The 22,672-nt window shown below is 43.3% G+C and overlaps 1 long non-coding RNA gene across 1 annotated transcript; it reads left to right on the top strand.

The window, feature by feature from the left end:
• Positions 1-1,075: 1,075 nt before the first annotated feature.
• LOC135318590 (uncharacterized) lies at positions 1,076-21,531 on the top strand. The gene is made up of 6 exons (XR_010376758.1): positions 1,076-1,174; positions 10,410-10,535; positions 12,556-12,750; positions 13,501-13,788; positions 16,332-16,446; positions 21,414-21,531. It is a non-coding gene; the product is annotated as an uncharacterized LOC135318590 (long non-coding RNA).
• Positions 21,532-22,672: the final 1,141 nt, after the last annotated feature.

Raw genomic sequence — 22,672 nt, 5'->3', positions numbered from 1 at the left:
CATGCACACAGCCCACCATCTGCTGTCTACCCCTGCGCTCAAGTGCACCCTATGAACTCCCCCACCCCAAAGGTCGGCGTGCCCAATGCCTCCGCCCTAGGGGTCCAGATCACCATCAGGACCATCAACCACCCAAGGCCCACAGGACAGTGGCTGGCAGCCTGGGATCACCCTGACCCATTGGGACAGTTGAGGCACAGGGTGCAGGGATCAGGGTGCCAGGGCAGGAATTGGAACCGCCTTCAGCCCAGCCTGCCTCGCCCTGTAGCCTCAGACATTAACTATGAAGGTGCACACTAGGCTGGATCCCCCGCTGGTGGCAATAGTCATCATTACTGGAGCCCGGATTTCCCCACCCCAACCACCGGGTGAGGGGTGAGGGAGTCAGCTCAGAGTAGGGGTGCACTCAAAGCGAAGGGGATCCCATGGTGAGGGGGTATAAGTTGAGGGGTGTGGGGCCCTCTCAGAGTGGAACTGACCTGGCTGGAGGTGAGGGGGAAAATTTCAGGATGTTGGGGGTCCTGTGGTGAGGCATGAGGGGTAAGCTTGTGGGTGTAGGGGCCACAGGTTAGGACCTAGCAGGATACAGTGCCAGGGCAGGGACCTCGGTGTGAGGAGAGGAAGCCCTGTATTCAAGGTCTGGTGGGAGACTGGGCCTGGCCAGGGGTGGGAGGGTAGTAACAGGGAGGGGAAGTTTAGCAGGGGAAGTGGCGCTGGCGGGGTGTGGCATGGCCCAGGGCAGTCGTGGTTCTAGTTCAGTGCCAGGACCCAGTCGGTGGCGGGGTGAAGGCCCTGGGGATGGAGACCCTGCGGGACGAGAAGGAGGGGCCCAACCTGGCTCCTCCCGGCGCCAGTGGACAGGTCCGGTAAAGCAGGAGACCCACCCGGGCAGTTTGCACTGCGGGCGGGAGGAGGAGGGGCGCGCACGCGCAGACGCACAGACGCGCGGACGCCGAAACCCGACCAGAACGCGTGGAAGCTGGCAGGAGCCGATTGCTCCTGGACCAGCTCCTGGAAGAGGAACACGGCCTGTGGTCTGGGCCACCGCTTGCCCGCGGCTCGGCTGCCGCTGCCGGGCAGGTAAGGGGGCGCTGGTGGGGGCGCGCTGCTCGGGGAGCCGGCTGGTGACGCCTGGGCTGTGCGGCTGGGGAGGCACCCAGGGAGGGGTGCGGAGGTGAGGTCCCGGCCGTGCGTCCCGTTAGGACCCTGAGGCGGGTCCCAGCCGCCGTTGTGGTTCGTGGTAACCCCGCTATTAGTACTTCCTGAACCCCGCGTTTTTGCCGCCGCTTATATCCGAGTTTAGGTGAGCAGGCACAGCCCCTGGAGGCGGGAGGGCGCCGGACGGCTCCGGAGCATCTCCGACTGGCCCTTAGACCATCTCCTGCTCCTGGGAGGTGGGTGCGGGGCCTCGGATGGAATGGGGGCTGCCCCATGAGAGCCCCTGGATTTGCTCCCATCTTCCCCGCGGCCTGACCTTGGGGGCGGCCTCTAAAGCCCCAGGTTCGTGGTACTGAGGTTACAGGTCAGGCTGCTCCTGGGAGGTGGGCGCGGTGCGATCAGTGCGCTGGGATGGCTGCAGCAGCAGCGGGAAATGGTCGCAAACCCCGCGCTCTCACAGGGCAGCCCCAATCCCACCATCGCAGCCGCCGCCATTCCCTGACAGCACAGCACCCGCCTTCCAGGAGCAGGCTGACCTTTAACCTGAGTTCCACGAACCTGGGGCAGCAGAGGCCAAGCTCAGGCTATGTGCTGGGGAGTTTGAAGCAAATCCAAGGGCTCCCATGGGCAGACCCCATAACCCGCCACAGACTTCGATCACACCGCGCCCTCCTCCCGGGAGCAGGCTGACCTGGGGACCGTGCCTGGAGCAGCAAAAGCCGAGCCCTGGACAGGCCGTGGGGGAGATGGGGGCAAATCGACCAGCTTGCCAGGTCGCTGCCCATCTCCCTACCGCTGCCCCAGGTTCGTGGATCACTTGATTTCAAGTCAGTGGGTTCCTGAGAGGGAGGCTCGGTGCACTCAGGAGGCGGGGCCCTCGGGGAGGGTTGCTGCCCCAGGGGGAGCAGGTGGACTTCCTCCCATCTCCCCCACTGCCAGACCTGGGGACGGCCTCTGCTGCCTCAGGTTGCAGGACACATGTCATGTCAGCCTGTCCCTGGGAGGAGGGCTCAGTGTACTCAAGGCAGCCTCAGTGGCTGACAAGGATTTTAGAAGTGGGCTCTAGCCCAGCATAACTAACTCCTTTCTTCTCTTGCTTCCTCAGTTGGTGGCTGTATCGGCTTTTTCATTATAGGTTATTGCTGGATAATGAACATAGGGTTCTGTGCTATACAGAAGAAACTTTATTTAAAATCTACTTTTATATATAGTGGCTAACATTTGTAAATCTCAAACTCCCAAATTTAGCCCTTCCCATCCCCTTTCCCTGGTAACCTTAAGATTGTTTACTAAGTCTGCATGTCTGTTTCCGTTTTGTAGATGAGTTCACAGTGTCTTTTTCTCTCTTTTTTTAGATTGCACATATGAGTCGATATCATTTGGTATTTTTCTGTTTCTGGCTGCTTTCACTTAGAATGATGATCTCTAGCTCCATCCATGTTGCTGCAAATGGTTTTATTTTGTCCTTTTCATGGTAGAGTAGTATTCCAGTGTATAAATATATCACAACTTCTTTATCCAGTCATCTGTTGCTACATTTAGCTTGCCTCCATGTCTCACCTATTGTATACAGTGGTGCTATGAATACTGGGGTGCAGGTATCTTTTCACATTGGAGTTCCTTGCAGTTGTATACCCAGAAGTGAGATTACTGGGTCATAGGATAAGTCTACTTTTAGTTTTTTGAGGGATTTCCATGTTTTCTATGATGACTACACCAAACTGGTTTCCCACCAGCAGTATAAGAGGGTTCCCTTTCCTCAACAGCCTCTCTAGCATTTATCATTCATAAACTTCTGAGTGATGGCCATTCTGACTGGTGTGAGCTGATACCTCATTGAAGTTTTGATTTGCATTTCTCTGTTTATTAGTGATAATGAGCATTTTTTCATGTGTCTATTGGCCACTTGTGTCTTCATTGCAGAAATGCTGGTTTAGGTCTTCTGCCTATTTTTGGATTAAGTTGTTTGTTTTTTTGTTACAAAATTGTATGAGCTGTTTATATATTCTGAAAATTAAGCCTTGTTAGTCTTATCATATGGAAATATTTTCTCCCATTCATAGGTTGTTGTTTTACTTATGGTTGCCTTTGCTGTGAAGAAAATTATGAGTTTAACTGCGTCCCATTTGTTTACTGTTTTCTCTTATTTCCATTGCCTGGGTAGATTGCACTAGGAGAACATTGCTAAGATTTATGTCAGATAATGTTTTGCCTATGTTTTCTTTTAGGAGATTTATCATGTCTTGTCCATCTGCATCTTAAGCCTGTACTCTAGATCTTTGCTTCAGTTTTGAATTCTGAGCTTCTTAGAGAACACCTACTCTTAGCTCATATGTCAGATTCAACATGTCTAAAGCTGATTTCATAATCTTTTTTCTTGCAGCGTCTCCACTTATTCAGTGGGATAATCATTCTTCCTGTCTTGAATACCCAAAGGCTTGGGATGGTCTTTGATTTATCTTTCTCTCACCACCCTCCACATTTTGTCAGCTTCTGGAACTGTATGTTTTTGGTTTCAAGAGACTATTCTGATTGCTGATGCTCTGATGAAGAGCTTTCATCCCTGATACATGAATTTTTCCTTCTATTGAATTCTTGGATATTCTCTCCCCACCCTTTCAGTCAACCTACAATTTTGACACTCCAACATCTAGAGTCAAGTCAAAGAGTTACCACAACCAGATCTCAGCCAGGTAGTCTCGACCCTCCATCACTTTGGCCTTACCTTATGTTTTCCAATCATTATGTGACCTAGCCTTCAAGGGTAACCTGTGCCTTATTAAAAACCAGGAGTCACCAGGCTTTTCCTATCCAGTCCTCAGTTAAAACAGCTTAGAATTGCCCTGAGAACTAGTTGGAGCCCCATCCCCTTCATAGAGTCTCCCCTATTTACTCCAAATACTTCTAGCTCCTCTTTGTATTCCTGCACTGTTCATGATCGGTAGCCTGTAATCTAGGCTTTGAGTACTGACTTGGTACCATTCCCGGGTGGTTTCCAATGTGTCTCCTCACTTAGCTCGTAACTGGAGAAGACTCCCTTGTTCAGCCTCCTTTATACCCTCACCCTGCTTAGCATCGGGCAATAGCAGGCATCCAGGCAGTGCTAACCTACTTTATTTATTTGCAGGGGTGGTGGTGTGGAGTATAGCTAATAACTATTAATTCAGTGTTGCAATTAAAAAAGAAAGCCAAGAAAATCCATAAAACTTTATCTCCATGTTCAGTTTAGCGCTTTACCTCAACAGTTTTCTTAACTCTTTGTTTACATTCTCATAGTGTTCAGTGCTTGTACCGTTCCCTGAGGCAAACAGGTGAGATATCATTATGTCTGACTTTCACGTTACATTTCATATTGGATATATTTGTGGAATGACAAAACCTTCTTTTATAAGTAAACAGCCAGAAGCCCAGAGAGACTAACAGCCTAACCCAGGGTCGCCTGGTTAGTGTTGGGCACAGGCCCGGACCGCGGTTCACATCTTCCAGCTGCTCCTCTTCCAGTGCCTTTTCATTCCAGTGCTGGGAAATGTAGCCCCATCAGCCAAACGGCCAAGTCACATTGCTGCCCCTTTACCTGCCAGTGATGGCAGTGCTACAAAAAGTGGCAAAGGAAAGGTCAGAAATAGGAGTGATAAAAGACATGGAAGTGTGGGAAATGGATCCTCAACCTCCTCCTCCCTAGTTGAGCGCCTCACAAGTGTCCCACTCTGACAGTGCTGTTCATTGTTTACAACATAGTCTTTAAAATCAGACTGATATTTTATAGGACATGCCTTTATACTGGTCCCTTTCCTGCTACTAGTCACCGTCATGGGCAGAAAGTGCCTGACTGTGCTCTGTTTGTCACGTAGGTGGGAGGGAAAGTGGGAGAGCGATCGGGTTGAACAGAAGCCGAGCTTTTTATAGCTCTGTTGTTCAAGGACCAGAGCAGTTCCACTCTTGCTTTCATCACCTCTCCACCTCCGAGTCCCAGACACCCACTCCTGCCTGCTTCCCCACATGCCACGTCCTGGGGGAGGACAGGGTGGTTGTCAATGCCCTCTCAGCCCTCCACTCTGGGAGGTGAAGGAGTCTGCTTTAACTTTTGAGCTGTTTTGGTAATTGGGCTTTCCAGCTTTTCTAGACATCTCCTATCCAGCTCTGAGAAATTGGAGATATAACTTAACAATACATGGACTATACTAATGTATTCAGTGGCATTAATGTGATGTTGTCTGTAAGGTGTTCTGTGACTGGATAGGAGGTTTTTTGTCTCACAGGATGCTTCACATCCAATTCTAAAGGCCAACAGGATGCAGGTGTAATTCAACTTGTTACATGTCTGTAAGGCAGAAATGAACATTATTTGGTAATATGACCATATGTTCATAGATGACAGTTAGTCCGCCGGCTCTGTATCTAATAAAAGTTTAAATTCCAAACGCTTGAAGAAAATTTGTGGATTATGTCTTTTGGCCTGTAACTAGTTGCAAAAACTGAAATCACAACTCTACCACAAGCCACAGTGTTTTCCATTAGAGAAAGCCCTCTACTTTTACAACCTCTAAGTAATGTGGTGGTTCTTTGGGTGAGCTGAGAGATACCAGAGTATTTTGTTGGAAAACTAGAGTGGCATGACAAGTATTCTGGGACTGGTTACAGTTGAATCTCTACTTCCTATTTCCTGGACTGATTACAGAGGCAATGTTAGTGCGGTAACCAGCTTCTGAATGCAAGTGTAGCTAGGGAGACAACAGAGAAAATAGAAGGGATATAAAGTAATGGAGGGACTTCAGAACAGTACAAATGGTGACTTTGACACCACCAGCTGCTGACGTGAACTTGGCAGGAATTTGTGAGAAGTGGTGGGTGTTATTGAAAGCAGGAGATTCCTTCAGCTTTTGGGGTGAACAGGAAAAGGGGAGAGCAGATATGGTGGCCACCTGGGGGCTACTTCGGTCTTGAATGTGAAAATGTCTAGTCCCCTGTTCAATTTTGCAGCCACAACTTCCCATGACTCAGGGCATTATTTCCACCAGAAAACCATAAAAACTTAAACAACCTCTGTTTCCCAAAGTGTTTGTTCTCGATCTGAGATGATTGTCCTGTGGTGGGAGGTAAGTGGGCGATGGGAACTATTACATCACCCCCTTTCACTAAAAGTCTACCTCGCTGCTTTTCACTCTACTCCTACAGGTGTTGTCATTTTGTTTACACAGAGACCTGTAACACTGGCTTGCCTGAATCCTCACGTGAAGAGGGACGGTTGTGTGCAGTTTTAAAAAATTGCTTGGGTCATGGGGTCCTGTGTTCCCTCCATTGGAAATCACTGTTCCAGAGCAAATAGTATGCTATAGAAACTATATTGTTTGTAAGATGTCTTCAGAAGTTTTGCAGTAGGTTTAAATATTTGCTTGGTGATGGCATCTTGATTGTTTGAAGGAGGCAACCCTCACTAGGGGCTATGTTTGCTTCCTGTCTGAGAGTTCCTTTACTGGCAGTAGAGTGTTCGTAGGCAGAGTTAGACAGTTACCTGGTCTGAGAAGCCAACCTTGCCTGCAGCTGGGAATTGGCAGAAGAGTCATTTATGGAAGGAAGGCTGTAGGATTATCTGGTAGCAGATTTCTGGGATCCAAGCCCTGGGAAACCTCAGCTTTTGTAGAGTATGCTCTGTAACAATAGGCTATTGGATAATTTTAACACTTGTTATGGGATGTAGATTTGGGGAAAGACTTAAAAGTGAAAGAACCTTAAAAAAGAATCTCCAGATATTTTAAAGAAGACAGTTCTCAGAATGAGAGCTTTTCTGGAAAAGACTAGCTCTTCACTTCACAGGGGAAGCAGGGAGCAGGTGTAACTGCACTTACGGTGACTTAGAAGGTAAACCTCACCCTCCCACTTAGCTGTGTCCTGGTGTACGTTCATATTCCACACCTGTAGTTTTAGACATGACGTGTCATTTTCTGGTACTGCATTCTGCTTCTGAGTGAGAGACTGACACAAATTCACATAGCGATTGAAAAATTGTGCAAAGGACTTATTGTTAAAAATGTAGCCCTGTGGCAGGGTGCTGCATTTGCAAGTGACTTTCAGTACAGAGAACACTTAAAAGAATACAGTGTTATTTCTTTTTTTATTCATTTAAGCCTTTGAATTGAAGGTTTTCTTTGCAGAGTTTCTGGAGTACATCAGAACAAGCAGGAACTAAAAATAGCTTTAAGAAAGCACCAGTATAGACGTTGCTTATAGTATGGTATCTGTCTTAAAGTTAATTCTTTAAAGCAGGAAGTTGTAATTCTCAATTTATTAAGCAAATACAAACATTCTTGACACTTAATGACATTCTTTGTGGGGTGAAGCTGCTTTTGCTTCCATTCTGAGCATTGAAAGGCCTTCTATAATACTTCTACCAGTCCTCAATATTTTATTTTCCCTCTGTTGTGAACATGTTATTAAACTTGAAGCAGATATAAATATCATTAACTTGCTACATATGTAGATATTCAGTGTTACATAGTCAGAAAGTTTGTGTACGTCACACGTATCTACATAATTCCCCCCTTTCCAACTGTGTTCCTGATGAAAGGGTGGTGGGAAATGGCATTATGGGAATATGTCTTACACTACACAGTGTTTCCCCTGTTCCCTCTGCCAGATCTGGATGTTCTTTCATCTTTTAGCTTCTAGACTTACTAGCTCTTTTTCTTAAGCGAGGTGTAACTCATCCCCTTGCTCACACACACACACACACACACACACACACACACACACATTCTGCCGTAGGGAGTAGCGTGCACCATCCCATTCTCTCACTCCAGCTCTGGACCCACCCACTGGAGGCAGTGTCTTGAAAGAATTCTTTTTTAAGTTCCTTTTTAAAACTCGAGTGGTTGGAAAATAGGACTGATATCCACACCTAGTAGGCAGGCCCTCAAGGATAACTTCTATGGTTAATGCCAGGTTATCTTATGTTTGAGTACCTGGGTTTCATGGCTTCCTCTGCCACCTGCGTGACCCATGATTCCCACATTTCTGTCTCCGGCTAGACTTTTTCTCTCCAACTCTGGACTTTTACGATCTTCTGCTGATTTGACATCTTCGCTTGGAACTCTGATATCTTAAAACCAATGTGTAAAAACTGAGCTCTTGGTCCTCCTACCCCCCAAACTGGTTCTTTATGCAGCCTCCCCTATTCAGTTAGTGGAAACTTAATCCTTCCAGCTGCTTGGGTCAAAAATCTTGAAGTTATTCTGACTTTCACTGACATACCACATGAATTCTGTCAATAGATCTGGTTTAACACTGCCTTTAAAATATATCCAGAACCCAGCCACTTCTCACCATGGCTCCTGCCTCCACTGCTGCTTCCCTGCCCTGAGCCACTGTCCTCTCCTCCTGCACAGCCCTTTTCAGAGGCTTCCCTCCTTTCATCTCTGACCCTTTTCACCTATTCTTACCTGGCACTCAAGTGAGCCTTGAAAACCTAAGTTAGATTGTGTCGTCCTTCTGCAGTGCCTCCGCATTTCACTCTGGGTAAAAGCCACAGTCCTTACAACGTCCTCCAAGGCCATACAGGATCTGCACTGACCCTCCTCCGCAGCTCCAGCCGTGCCCCCATTCTGGAACATGCGAGGTGCACGCTGGCCTTGGTGATGGTTATTCCGTCCACCTGGGACTTCTCACCTCCTAGTCCTAGTTCTAACCTCAGTCCTCAGTGTGGCCTGCTCTGGTATTTAATACAACATCACCCTCATCCCATACTCTCAACCCTATTTACCTTGCCCTTTTTTCTTTTTTCCATGGTTCCTCTTTCCTAACATGCCGCCTCCTCTGCTGCTCTGTTGTGTGAATTGTCATCTCTAACCCCCAACCCAGCTAGACCCCAACAAAGCTCCGTGAGGACAGGACTTTTGTTTTATTTATTGATCTATTCCAAGTGCCTAGACTAGTCCTGGGTACATAGTAGGCAGTCAAAAATTATTTGCTGAATAAATTAAAAGACTATTTTAAAACTGAATCATCCTTTCAGGAACGGGTGAGGAAAGGAAGCTGCATGAAGGAAAATGGCACAGTAAATAATATTTGCCTCTTGTTCTTTGTGTGATATATATGTGTTTTAGTCTTAACTTGGTATTCCAGTTTCTTAATTTAATAGCTGTATTAAGGTGTAATTTACAGGCCATAAAATTCACACGTTATAATTGTACAAGTCAGCCATTTTAGCTATTTCTAGAGTTGTGCAACTTTGTCCTCAAAAGTCCCCTTGTGTCTGCCCATATGCAGTTCGCCCTCCCCTCAGTGGCACCCTGATACTATTTGTTTTTGTTTTTTTGGCAATCACATCTCAAAAGAATAATTTACACAGCGGTACTAATATAGCTTTGCACTTTTAGAAATGACACACTTAAATATGAAATCAGCAGTCATTGCTGAATGTAGGCAGCAGTATCAGACATCGGTGAGAAGAATGGACTTGAGTGTCAGACTGGCTGCGGTCTTACCCAGCTCCACCATTTACCAACTTACACAAATTATTTTCTGCCTCAAGCTCTTTATCTGTTATATGGGGGTAATAATAGCATCTTACAGAGTTGTTGTGAGGATTAAGCAAACAGGGAAACAAAATTTAGTATAGTGGCCAGCTTATGTTATTACCTAAAAAATAGACATGCAGGTAGAGAGCAAAATTCAAATCAGTTTCTAAAGTATGTATAAAATATGATCCAGTTCCTGCCTGGTTTGTAAACATGTATGCCTACTGCAGAATGTAAAAGCAGACTAATTTCCAACAGAAAAGATCATTTCTCAGCATTTCTTTCAAAGGTAGATGCAAAATCATTTTTACTAAATTTTCTGTGCCCATCTCTGACAGAGCTTTGACACCAGGGAGGTAATTATCTGCTTTTTTGTTAAAATCATGCTGACCATCAGAAAGTGTTCTGAATTATATTTTAGCCTTTATGTTGGGAAATACTGTGAGACTTCTTCTAAATTAATGGGGGAAGTGGCATTCATTGTAGCCCTTGTAGCTTGATAAACCTGCACTAAATTATCTTTTTTTAAATTTAATTAAAGTAATTAATTAATTTTTTGCAGGGGGCTGGTAATTAGGTTTTTATTTATTTATTTTATTTTTAGAAGAAGTACTGGGGATTGAACCCAGGCCCTTGTGCATGCTAAGAATATGATCTTTCTCTTGAGCTATAGCCTCCCCCCTAAATTATCTTTAATAAGGCCTTTTCCTCTGTTTTGTTATTTTCCTTTATGTACAGACGCACAAAGCAGGGTCATCAGAAGCCTCTCAATTCCAAAGATGATAATAGTGAAAAACATTGCTCAGTGACAGTGAACCCTTGGCATATGAAGAAAGATTGTAAAGTCCTGAATGAATTAAGAAGGTATTGTTACATTAACATACATGTAACCGTGGCTCTCTTACCTTTATTTTTCACCTTATAATGAAGATACTCCCCATCCATCAAGGTTGCTTTGTTTGATATAGGGAATACCTAAATCCTTTTCTGTAAGTTTTTTAAATAAGTAAGAGCAGGTAATTTATCAGAATTGGAAATGGTGTAATCTGCTCTGTCTAGTATGGTAGCCACCAGCCACATGTGGTTATTGTGAATTGAGATGTTCTATAAGCGGAAAATACATAATAGATTTTCAAGACTTCGTACAACAAAAATAATGTAAAATATTTATTAATAAGTTTAAAAGTGTTAATCACACTTTTGAAATGATAATATATTGGATATTTTGGGATAAATATAATTATTACTGGAATTAATTTCATTTGTTACTTTTTATTTTCTAAATGGGATTACTGGAAAATTGTGACTGGCACTATGTTTCTATTGACAGTGGTGGCTTCTAACATTGCAAATAATATGAAAAGAAAACTTTGATTAAAAATTTTGTAATTGAGGAGTTGATTTACATCATATTAGCTTCAGGTGTAAAACACTGAGGCTCAATATTTTTATAGAATGTATTCCATTTAAAATCACCATAAAATAATGGCTATATTCCCCTGTGCTGTACGATACAGCCCTGTAACCTATCCACTTTATACGTAGTACTTTTTACCTCTCAATCCCCTACCCCCTTCCTGCCTCCCCTCTCCTCCTTCTCCACATTGGTAACCACCAGTCTGTTCTGTGTACCTGTGAGTCTAATTCTGTTTTATTATAGTCATTAGTTTGTTTTATTTTTTAGATATGCATACGTTAATACATAGAATACTTCTTTTTCTTTTTCTGACTTATTTCACTTAGCATAATACCCTGTAGGTCCATCCATGTTATTGCAAATGGCATTATTTTATTTTTTATGGCTGAGCAGTATTCCATTTTGTGTGTGTGTTAATTTGTATATATGTGTGTGTATATATATGTATATATGTAAATATACATATATATATATAATATACCACAACTTCTTTATCCAGTCTGTCAGTGAACATTTGGGTTGTTTCAGTGTCTTGGCTATTGTAAATAGTGCTGCTGTGAACATTGGGGTGCATGTGTTTTTTGAATTATATTTTTCTCCAGACATATAACCATGATTGGGATTGCTGGATCACATGGAAGTCTATTTTTATTTTTTTAGGGAACCTCTATACTGTCTTCCATAGTGGCTGCACCAATTTACATTCCCACCAACCGAGTAGGAGGGTTCCTTTTTCTATTAAAAGTTCAAAAATTCTCTACATTTATATACTTTCCTTACAGTTTAGGACACAATTTGGCAAAAGCCAGATAGAATTTAATAGCAGTAAATACAGTACTTTTTTTAAAATGGCCATGCATTATAGATAGATATGTTATTGATGAGTTGGTTCCCTATTTTTGTAGATGCAGAAGTTTTTATGCTTCACAGACATTTCAGTCTAGCAGAGAGAAAAATTTCTTGCATTTTGCTGAACTTGTCCGAGTGGCTTTATCGAATATGGTCCAGGCCTGCAGAGGTGAATACACATCCAAACCTGAACCATTTGAATGTCTGCAAGATTTTATGAGTCTAGAATGTCAGATCTGGACTATAACTCTGGTGAATGACATCAGTGAGTGGACTCAAGAAAACTCCATTTGAGACCAAAACCTTTCATAAGCCAAAAAAGGCTTTGAAATTGTGGCAAAGCCAGAGACTTTTGTGCACCACATATGGCCACAAACCCATGGGGACAACCACAGGCCTTCTGGAGTGCCAAGGGAATTCCATGTGAGGAGTCCAGCACTCACAGGAATCCAACAAGTCCCTGCCAGCCAGAGCACCTTCACTGCTACTGTGCTGTTTAGAGCAAATGTCTTTTCATAAGGTTCAAATTGGTTTGTTGTTATTTTTTTGCATAAAATATCAATTTCTTGTTGCCTTGGTGAAAGTAAAAGCCTAACATTTTCTGATTTCTTTTGAGAGAGAATGCATGAGCCTATGAATATAACCTCATCTGTGATGGTCTGCAGCTGGGAGCAACCTGATCATTGTCAGTCCCTTTGCAGCCGTTGGCTGGGAGCCTGCGTGTTACCTGGAATGATATTTGAAATATGTCACCCTAGCCGTGCCTTCGCTGTGGGCTGGGAGGCGAGTTAGTCAGAATCTGCATTATGGAATGTATGTTTCAGATCCAAAGCTAGGAGATCTTGTCTAATAGCCAGAGAATGTAGTCATAAATATATCTATTAATGTATTAATTCAAGAAACTTTTTAATGATTATTTTATTATAAAAATTTACCCCCAAAATTGAAAATGTAAGAAGAGTGGAATTAAAACTCATCTGTACATTAATTATACATAAAGAATCTTAAAATCCTTCTAAACATTTTTTTGTTCAAATGTAGATATTTTTCCCTTCCAAAAAGGAAAATTATTATTTCACATTTTTTTGCTTTTTCCTTTTATTATATATTCCATATCAATAAACATAATTCGTTTAAATCCCTTTTAATGGCTGTTTAACACTATGTTGAACAGATATGTAAATAGTCCTAGGTTTCAGAAATTTAAACATTTGTCATAACAATACCACTGCAAAGAATATTTTGGTGTTTCTATTTTTAGTTACTAATTTGGATTAAAAATTAACAAGTTTGCTTTTCTTCACCAAAAACATTGGTTATTTTATGAATGAAATGTAAGGATTTTAAATAACTTTTCAGTAATTTCAACAAAGAAATTGTCTTTAAGGCAAAAATATATGATGGTTTGCAAATCTATTTTTATTATATCTTCACTTTTACCAGTGTCATATGTGTGTGTGTTTGCACAAGTGCTTTAACTAACAGCAATGTAAGAAAAATCTGTGTACTAAAAATGTGAAAATACTTAGTTTCCTGGTTTGTGTTTTCATTCTCCCAATATAGGTTTTGGATGACAAGCTTGTATTTTCAAAAGTACACACCCTGTGGGAGGTGCTCTGTACATACGTTGAGATACTGCACATAAAATTGCCTCTGAAGCCCAGTGATCTGAAAACCCGGTCCTCAGCCTTTGATAATTTCAGCTGATTTATGAAAGTCCTCCATGTGGATGAAAGTATCTTCAAGCCGGAGCAAGAGTTTTTCATTGCCCTATTTGAGAAGAGCTGCGTGAATGACTTTTATATTCAGGATAGAGATACATTCTTCAATCCAGCCACCAGAAGCCGCATTGTAGGTCTAAACCGAGTTTAGCTGCTGTCTTGGGGGTGATTTAGAACCTGCTGTTGAATTATCAGTGATTTGGTTTGGTTTTTAAAGGCTGCCCATAAAAAGGAAAAAAGAGAAAGAAAAGAAATATGCCTACAGATTCCTGTTAGGATAGTAAACAGTGGCTGGTTAGTTACCCTGTATAAGCCACACACTCTCTTAAAATCTTTTTAGGTTTACTTCATCCTTTCTCAGATCAAGTATCAAGTAAGGGACAGTGTTAAAAGAAATTCGGGATTAAAAGGCTTGTGAGATCCGGGATCTGCAAGGCAGCTTTCCCTCCCCATGGTGTAAGTCAAATGGCAGAAACGAAATAAAGCACCTTATGTATCCTCCGGCGTTAACAGGAAAAGGCTAATTTTCTTGACCTTGTTTCTTCCTGGGTAAAATGAAAATAATATGTAGGAGGTGACAATCTCATTTAGGGCAGGAACCATGTTGTCTTGTTCACTGCTGAATCCCAGTCACCGGGAAGGCTGGGTTTAACGAGTCAGTGAATGAATGAACTGTATTCCCCCCAGAGTTACCATGTGGGGCAGTGTGGATTAGCAGCTAAGGGCATAGATTCGAGAGGGGAGGGTACAGCTCAAGTGATGGGGCGCATGCATAGCCCGCATAAGTTCCTGGGTTCAGCCCCCAACACCTCCTCTAAAATAGACAAATAACCCTAATTACTTCCCCACACCCCACCAGAATTACTTTATTATCTCCCCGCCAACAACAACAACAAAAAAGAGAAGTGGCCAAGAGCGCAGAGTCAGGATGGAACACCTTTGCTGTTTTCTCGCTGTCGACCTTCTAAAAGACATTTAGCCTCTGTGTTTATCAAGTTCCTCATCAATAAAATGGGGATAATAATAGTACCCACCTCGTAGAGTTGCTATGGGGATTAATGAATCTGTGTCAATGTTAGAACAGCCCTGGCTAATAGTAAGTACTACGCATCTGTCAGCTATTTTCATAATTACTGACAGATGTTATTATCAACCAAAGAAGTATTAGTTCTTTGTAAAGGAAACGCATGTTAGACCATTTAATTTATCATTTTCTGTAATTCAGGCTTTTCTCTCTGAAATACCATTTTCTGTCCGTGCACAAGTAAGCCACAGGGCTTTCCAAATTTCATCTGTCTGGGTTCTTGTCATGATGGCAATACTGCAGAGTGTTGACATTTTTTAGGGACTCCGTCTGAGATGACAGCAACCCCTCAAATTCAGGAGCACTTCTCTAACTGATAACATCTCACAAGAAGTGAAGTTTTTAAAATGTAACAGCCTCAGACGCTTAATGATGCCATAAATGCAAGGATGTTATATCTAAGCTCTTTAAATAAATCCTGTCATTGAAATAAAGGAAATACTATATTATAGCGCTCTATGACTTTGTTATCTTTGCTATCCATTTATCTGACTCTCTAAGAACAAAGAAAGCAAAGACTGAGATTGATCATTACTACTGTGTGGTACACGTATTTGTGGATGAAGACAATACTGAAATGCACTGTTTAAGATATTAAAATGGACACTAAACAGCTGCTTGATGCACATGCATGAACAGAACAGGGAGCTGGGTGCAGGGAGCACACACTGAGCTTCCTGGATCAGAGACCCAGCATAGCAGTCAAGCCCAGCAGTCCACATGATTTATATTTATGTCCCAACAAAATTAGAAGTGAGAGTCTGAAATGAACTTTGGGGACACTTGCAAACAGCTGTCATTATTACTAATGTGGGACACCAGGATTCTACAGTGTTTAGTTGGCATCTGTGCACAACCAGTTCTTTTCCACTAAAGCCTCTTGTAATTGCTGGTCCCAGATCCAGGCTGAGGAATCATCTCATGTGGTGTTTGGGAGGGAGGTAAGTGGAGTCAGGACCCATGTTAAGGCTGGGTGGGTAATAATCTGGTTCTAGTACAGGACAAAGGAAAGTGGGTCAGGTGGGAAGGAGAATGAAAGGATTTAAATTTTGTTTCTTGAGTAAGTTAAATATATATCATCATGTCAAGTTTCTTTGTTTCTATTCCATGTGCTGTCACCGAATAACTACTGAATTGTGGGGACAAAAAAGCCTGGGTTTTAGAATTGACCCTGCCCCTAACCAGCCAGAGTCCAGGTTCCTCTGGGGGTCCAAGGAGGGGGCTGGACCGTCAGGTGTCCCTCCACTGCAGCAGTTTGAACACTTGGGTGGGCTAGTTTTTTTTGCTGTGGAAGACTGGCCCGGTTATAGGACATTAAGCATCTGCAAGGCTCTCACCAGGTACCCACGGTGGTCCCAGGACTGTAACATCCAAGCGTTCCTTTCCACCCACGTTTGCAAATGACCCTCAAGGGGTTAGTATTAATCTTGGGTGAGAATTATGAAAAATTATATGGTACCTCCATCCCTTCTGGCAAGTGAGGGCCCCTCATTTACAAATGACCACGAAGTTTTAGCACCGCATTTTATCAACAGAACATGTGAACACGTGGTGACAGTGATGCTCACCTGTTTGCTTCTGCTTCCCAGTGCAACTTCAGCCTCCATCAGAGGACCTCAGCTGCCCCAGCATACAGGGCCTTCTGTACAGGGAATGGGCTCCTCCTCAAAGCATAGACAAGAAGCAGCCCTTAGATCTCATCAGGTGAGCTGTTGTGGAGAGCACTCCAGTGGGAAGGGCTCAGGGTTGCCCTCATGGCATCTGAGTGTGACAGTCCTCCAAGAGTGTTACCAACCAGGAAGCTCACAGGAGCTCTGAGCTTTGTTGCCCCAAGTTTTTACTGGAGGCTTTATTACAAAGACATGATTTATTGGGTCACTACCTACATGGCTAACCCAAACCCTAACTGTAAGTCAAACCTTTCCTTAGCCCTAACCGTTGAGCCCCTTCCTCTCCTGGTGGTAACTCACTTGTCACAAAGCTCAAAGCCCCACTCCTCTAATCACATGGTTGGTGTATCTGGCTGGCCAGTCCCCATCCTGAGTCAACTCATGAACACAAGCCATCCAAGGGTCCACGATGAATAGCAAAGACATTTCTATCTTGGGAAATTTCAAGGCTTTAGTGGTTGCCGTCCAGGAACTGGGACCAGAGTCCTACCGAATTCTTCATTAAACAGGAGTAAAAGTTAGATTTCACTTAAATTATAAAATAAGAGAGAAATTCTCACTGCTTTGCTGTATTTGCTGTTCGACACCGTTTCACTACACCACGTGACTGTAATGTCGCGCTCAGCATGTGTCTTCTCAGAGCACCAGTGCCGGCTGCTCCCCGGGAGCTTATGGTGTTTGGGCAAGGCTGCTGGGGGGAGGGAGGCCAAGGACAACCGAGCAAACAAAAATCATCAGGCGAATAAGGAAACAATGTCAGATTGAAATGAAGGAAATGACACAGTGTTGAGATGGGAGACTTGGGGGGAAGTGAGTCAAGAATGCTATCTTTGAGTAGGTGACATGTGAGCTGAGATGGCGATAAGGAGGCTGGACTTTGAGGATCTTGGAAAAGTCACCCCAGGAATAGAGGCAGCTTGTCCATTGGCCCCGAGGCACAAATGTGCTCAGCAGGTTTGAGGAGATACTGGAGCCAGCGCTGGTGAGAGTGACGAGACGCGAGGTTTAGAAGGGCATCAGGAGCACGGAAAGGAGTGTAGACTCTAAGTGCAGTGAGAAGCAGTCATGATAGTTTAAGGACTAAAGTAATTTTCTCTCACTCACATTTTGCAAAGATAATGTGGAGAATGAATTGCAGGGACCCAGGAAGCAGGGAGGCCTGGTCGGAGGCTCTTGGAGTGGGCCAGATGAGAGATGGTGGGAGCCAGGGAGAATGCGTTTGGGGAGTGGGGCTGACAGGATGCAGTTATGGGCTGGCTGTGGACGGTGAGGAGAGGAGGGTCAAGGTAGCCCCAGGTCGGCCTGGAGCCAGGTGCCTGTTCTTTCTAATCTCAGCGCCCCATGCAGGTGCCCACCTACTTGGGCAAACCTCTTAACCTTCCAAGTGAGGGTTTTAAAACACTGAAGTCTTTTTGTTTGTTTCATATTTTATGGAAAGATTCAACATGTACAGAAGTAGAGAGAACAGCACAGCTAGCCTGCCTGTATCAGTCACCCAGCTCCAGAATTATAAACTCAGAGTCACTGTTGTTGCATCTTTCATCGCCACCTCCTCCCCTCCCCCACTACGGGATCATTTTGAAGGCAATCCTACATAGCTTAACCTTTCAATAGTGAAATGACAAGGTCTCTTTCAAATACAATTGGAATATTCCTTTTTTTTTAAGGGTTACAAAATAATTTCCTGATTGTCACAAAAATACGCTTTTAAGTAGTTTTGGGGTTGAAATCAGGATCCAGACTAGGTTCAGACATTGCAGCTCGCATATCTCTCAAGTGGGTTCTAATCAATAATTTTCCTTTTTCTCATTTTTCTTGAAATTGCTGAGGGGTTTCTCTATCTACTGTGTGGCAGATTTCATTCTCCCCTGTGGTGTTAGACTTGTTTCTCCATCCTATGTATTTGCTTTAGCTAAGTGATTTGATCCTCCCCTAAACGCTTGATCTGACTGAGGTTCAACTCTGTGCAAGAATACTTGTTATGTGAAGTTTTATACTCCTGTCACAAGGTACATTATGTCCAGTTGACTCTCTTTTTTGTGATGACAGCAGCCAATAATGATTGTCACCCGGGATCATTATTTCATAAGGGATTTTATTTCATGTGGTCATACTCTAATTTCCTCCCTCAATTATCAGCAGGATCACAGTCATGAAGAGGCACTTTCTCATTAACCCGGGTTATCCTGTAGAACACAGTTCTAAAAGAGGATGTTTGTACATATGTAAATATTGAAAGTTGATACATTTTTCTTTTCTTTTTAAATCTTTTTTTTTTTTTTCTAATGGAGTTACTGAAGATTGAATCTAGGACCTTATGCATGCTGAGCACACACTCTGCCACTGAGTGTACCCCATCACCCTTGAGATTCATATTTATATGATATTTTCCTTCTGTTATTTTTGTTTTATGTTATACAGTATTTGATGGCAGGGCAATGGGTTTGATGGCTCTTTAATCATTCTTTATGGGTTTTCGGGGTTTGTGTGTGTGTTTGTGTTTGTTAAGAAAACAATTTTCCCACTATTTTAAGTATGTTCTACTAAGGAAAATATGTTGATCTGTTCCCTGCTCCTGGTCCATGTGTTCCCTTTGTTTCTTCCCACTAGTGGGCCCTTGAAATCTGTGACAAGACTAGCATGTCGTTAATCCAGGTTGAAGGAGATCTGAAGAGATTTATTCAAGAAGATGAAATTTGTAAACAATGTATTGGAAAGTATTGAGAAAGTTATTCATTAGGAGAAGGTCTGGGGTTGAATTGTTAAGTGCACAGAAATCTAAGCTATGAGCCACCAAGACAATTATTAACTCCAGGAGAAACAAAGTAGGGAAGAAAAAAGTAAGCCTAGCAGACAACTTGCTACAGCTGTGAACAGTCTGTACTGAGTCCTAATAATGTAAAGCCAGGATACTGAGCTGATCAAAATTATAATGTAATTGTATCAAAAGGTTGGAAGAATGAAGGTTTGGGTGTGTAGATGAGATGGGGTTTGAAAGAGAGCTTAATCCTCATTTTCCAAAATAGAAAGTTAGATAGGTGATACATAAAGTTGAAAAAGTCAGTAGGCTGTGTTTCAAGGATATTAGTCAGAGACAGGGAGTAATTATTCCAAGAGTCAGCAGTAGGAGCTGAACGTTGTTGCTTCTGACCAGGAAGTGGGGCGGTTGTTGGGAACTGCTCCTTTTTACAATCGGTTTTCGAGAACTGTTTGACTCTTTAATGAATGTATGGTATAATTTTGATAAAAAGAAATCAAAGCTGAATTTTGAAAAACTGATGTTAAGAATTGGGGTGTTTTTGACAGAAACAACAATCAGACAAAACTACATTTGAAGGGGTCCTCATTATTCCTAGCTTTTCAGCAAGGACTAGGAGGCAGACATCTGTTAAAGGTTCAAAAATTCTTTCTGACCTACTTGCCGACATGTAACCTTTGGAAGTAATGAACTCCCCGTTGCTGTAAATATCCAGGCAGAGGCTGCCTGACCAGCTCTCTAACTGTAGCAGGGTGTGTTTACCACTGGGCAGTTGGAGCAGGCAACTTCTAACATTCTTTCAGATTTGAATGTGGCATTTTCAGGACAGATAGTTGATAAGAATGTATTACAAAAAGCTTAACAACAAAGAGTCCAAGACATCTCAAACCCATTGCCAGGGTTTTCTCTGCCAGAAACCATCCTGAGCCTGCCATCCGTGAGCCAGGTCACAAAGCCCAGTCACATGAGAATGAACCCACTTTCCCCTCCTATCTGATTTGGCATCAGGCTCAGCCCATTTCCCCATGGAATGGTCTACGCCCAGGTCTCTGACGATGGAGCTGGTCTCACAGCAGCCCTGTGAGCTCTGGTCCAGCCCTAGGGGTTCCTGCATGAAGTTTCCCAGGTCTCCAGGCAGTTCTCAGAGCTGAGTCTACCCTAGGCTAAGCCCATGGAGCTCATCTCAGCTCCAGACTGAGCCGGAAGCCTCAGAGGGATCTCAGAGCTGAGGAAAGCCACAGGTTTTACCCAGCACTGCCGAGTCCGCACTGCGCCAGCTGAAGGAAATATCAGCAATGGCAAGACACACCTGAGCCGCCACCTCATTGTTCCGCCTCATCCCTAAGCCCTCTGTGTCTGCCTGTCTGTGTCTGTCTCCCTTTCAGGACCAGCCTGGCACCACTTCGTGCCCTGCCTCCCTTCTTCTAATCTTGCCTCCCTGGCCTGTTCCGTCTACTCCAGATTAACTGAGAAACATTGAAGAGTTTTTAAAACCTAGGAACAACAGACGTGCTAGATACAAAGAATACAGGGCAGTGCCTTCCTCAGTCACATCCCTCTTGCCCTCTCCCATTCCCACAATGAGTTTTATAAATATTTTGTCACAGAGACATTGCACTCCCAGTTGTTATCATTATCAGCCATTTTCTTATTATCTGTGGTTTACGATGCATTTGCCCCAGGGACGTTCCCGAGATAAGGCAGGAGCAGATGACTGAGCCAGTTGTTGATGTCCACTTGTGTCAAGCCTGTTAAGCATGATCTTTGGGGGGATTTGTTGAATGTGCCAGCCTGTCCAATGGGTGGTGATGATCCCCTGCATCTGCTCCAGAGTCGGCCTCGTCCTCTCCTTTGCTCTGTTCTCATTTATCTCTCTTCAGCAGGTGAACCAGTGATCTGTACTTCTAGGATACGTAAAATACTTCTTATTTCACGGTAGAATTTGGGGGCTGCTATGAAAACGCATATGTTTTAAGTGTGAATTAAGTCAGAGTTTTAAACTTAAAGCCCCCTTGATTTAGAATCAGAAATTAATATGATGGAGGGAGGGTATAGCTCAGTGTTAGATTGCATGCCTAGCATGCATGAGGTCCTGGGTTCAATCTTCAATGCCTCCATTTAAAAAACAAGTAAATAAACCTAATTATGCCCCCCAAAAGAACAAAGAAAAAGAATTTAACATGAGGATGAAGCTACAGAGCGATTATGTGTGTCTTCTGAAACTACCTTCTGTCTTTCTGCAGGAAATTCTGCACAGAGAAGGTCAGAATCTACTTTGATTGTCTGGGCTATTACACTCAGATGGTCCTCCTGGCAGCAGTCGTGGGGGTGACTCGCTTTCTGTATGGATATTTTAATCAAAATAACTGTACCTGGAGGTAACTTCTCTTTATTCCTTGTTACCGTGCTTACTTAACTTAGAATGACATTTTCCAGGAGCATCCATGTTGCTGCAAATGGCCCTATATTGTCAGTTTTTATGGCCGAGTAGTATTCCATTGTATAAATATACCACTTCTTTAGCCAGTCATCCATTGATGGACATTTAGGCTGTCTCTATGTCTTGGCTATTGTACATAGTGCTGCTATGAACATTGGGGTGCAGGTGTCATCCTGAAGTAGGGTTCCTTCAGGATATATGCCCAGGAGTGGGATTCCTGGGTCACATGGCAAGTCTATTCCTAGTCTTTTGAGGAATCTCAATACTGTTTTCCACACTGGCCGCACAAATCTGTATTCCCACTAGCAGTGTAGGAGGATTCCCTTTTCTCCACAGCCTCTTTTGAGGAAACTCAATACTGTTTTCCACAGTGGCTGCACCAAGCTGCATTCCCACCAGAAGTGTAGGAGGTTCCCCTTTCTCCACAGCCTCTCTAGCATTTGTCATTTGTGGATATTTAAATGATGGCCATTCTGACTGGTTTGAAGTGATACCTTGTAGTTTTGATTTGCATTTCTCTGATAATTAGTGATATTGAGCATTTTTTCATGTGCCCATTGATCACTTGTATGTCTTCCTTGGAGAATTGCTTGTTTACATCTTCTGCCCATTTTTGGATTGGGTTATTTGGTTGTTTCTTATTAAGTCATATGAGCTGCTTATATATTCTGGAGACCAAGCCTTTGTCAGTTTCATTTTCAAAAATGTTCTCTCATTCTGTAGGTTGTCTTTTTGTTTTACTTATGGTGTCCTTTGCTGTGCAGAAGCTTGTAAGTTTCATTAGGTCCCATTTGTTTATTCTTCCTTTTATTTCTATTGCTTGGGTTGACTCCCCTAGGGGAACGTTTCTGAGATGTATGTCACATATTTTGCCTGTATTTTCTTCTAGGAGGTTTATTGTATCTTGTCTTATGTTTATCTTGCTGAAGAGAGTGTCTTTATTCCATTGTATATTCTTGCCTCCTTTGTCAAAGACTAATTGGCCTAAAGTTTGTGGGTTCATTTCTGGGCTCTCTATTCTGTTCCATTGTTCTATATGTTTGTTTTTGTACCAATACCATG

The sequence above is a fragment of the Camelus dromedarius genome, chromosome 19 (genome assembly GCF_036321535.1).
Source record: "Camelus dromedarius isolate mCamDro1 chromosome 19, mCamDro1.pat, whole genome shotgun sequence".
Taxonomy (NCBI): Eukaryota; Metazoa; Chordata; class Mammalia; order Artiodactyla; family Camelidae; genus Camelus; species Camelus dromedarius.
Note: the sequence above shows the minus strand (reverse complement) of the source record. Positions and strands in the feature narration are given on the sequence as shown.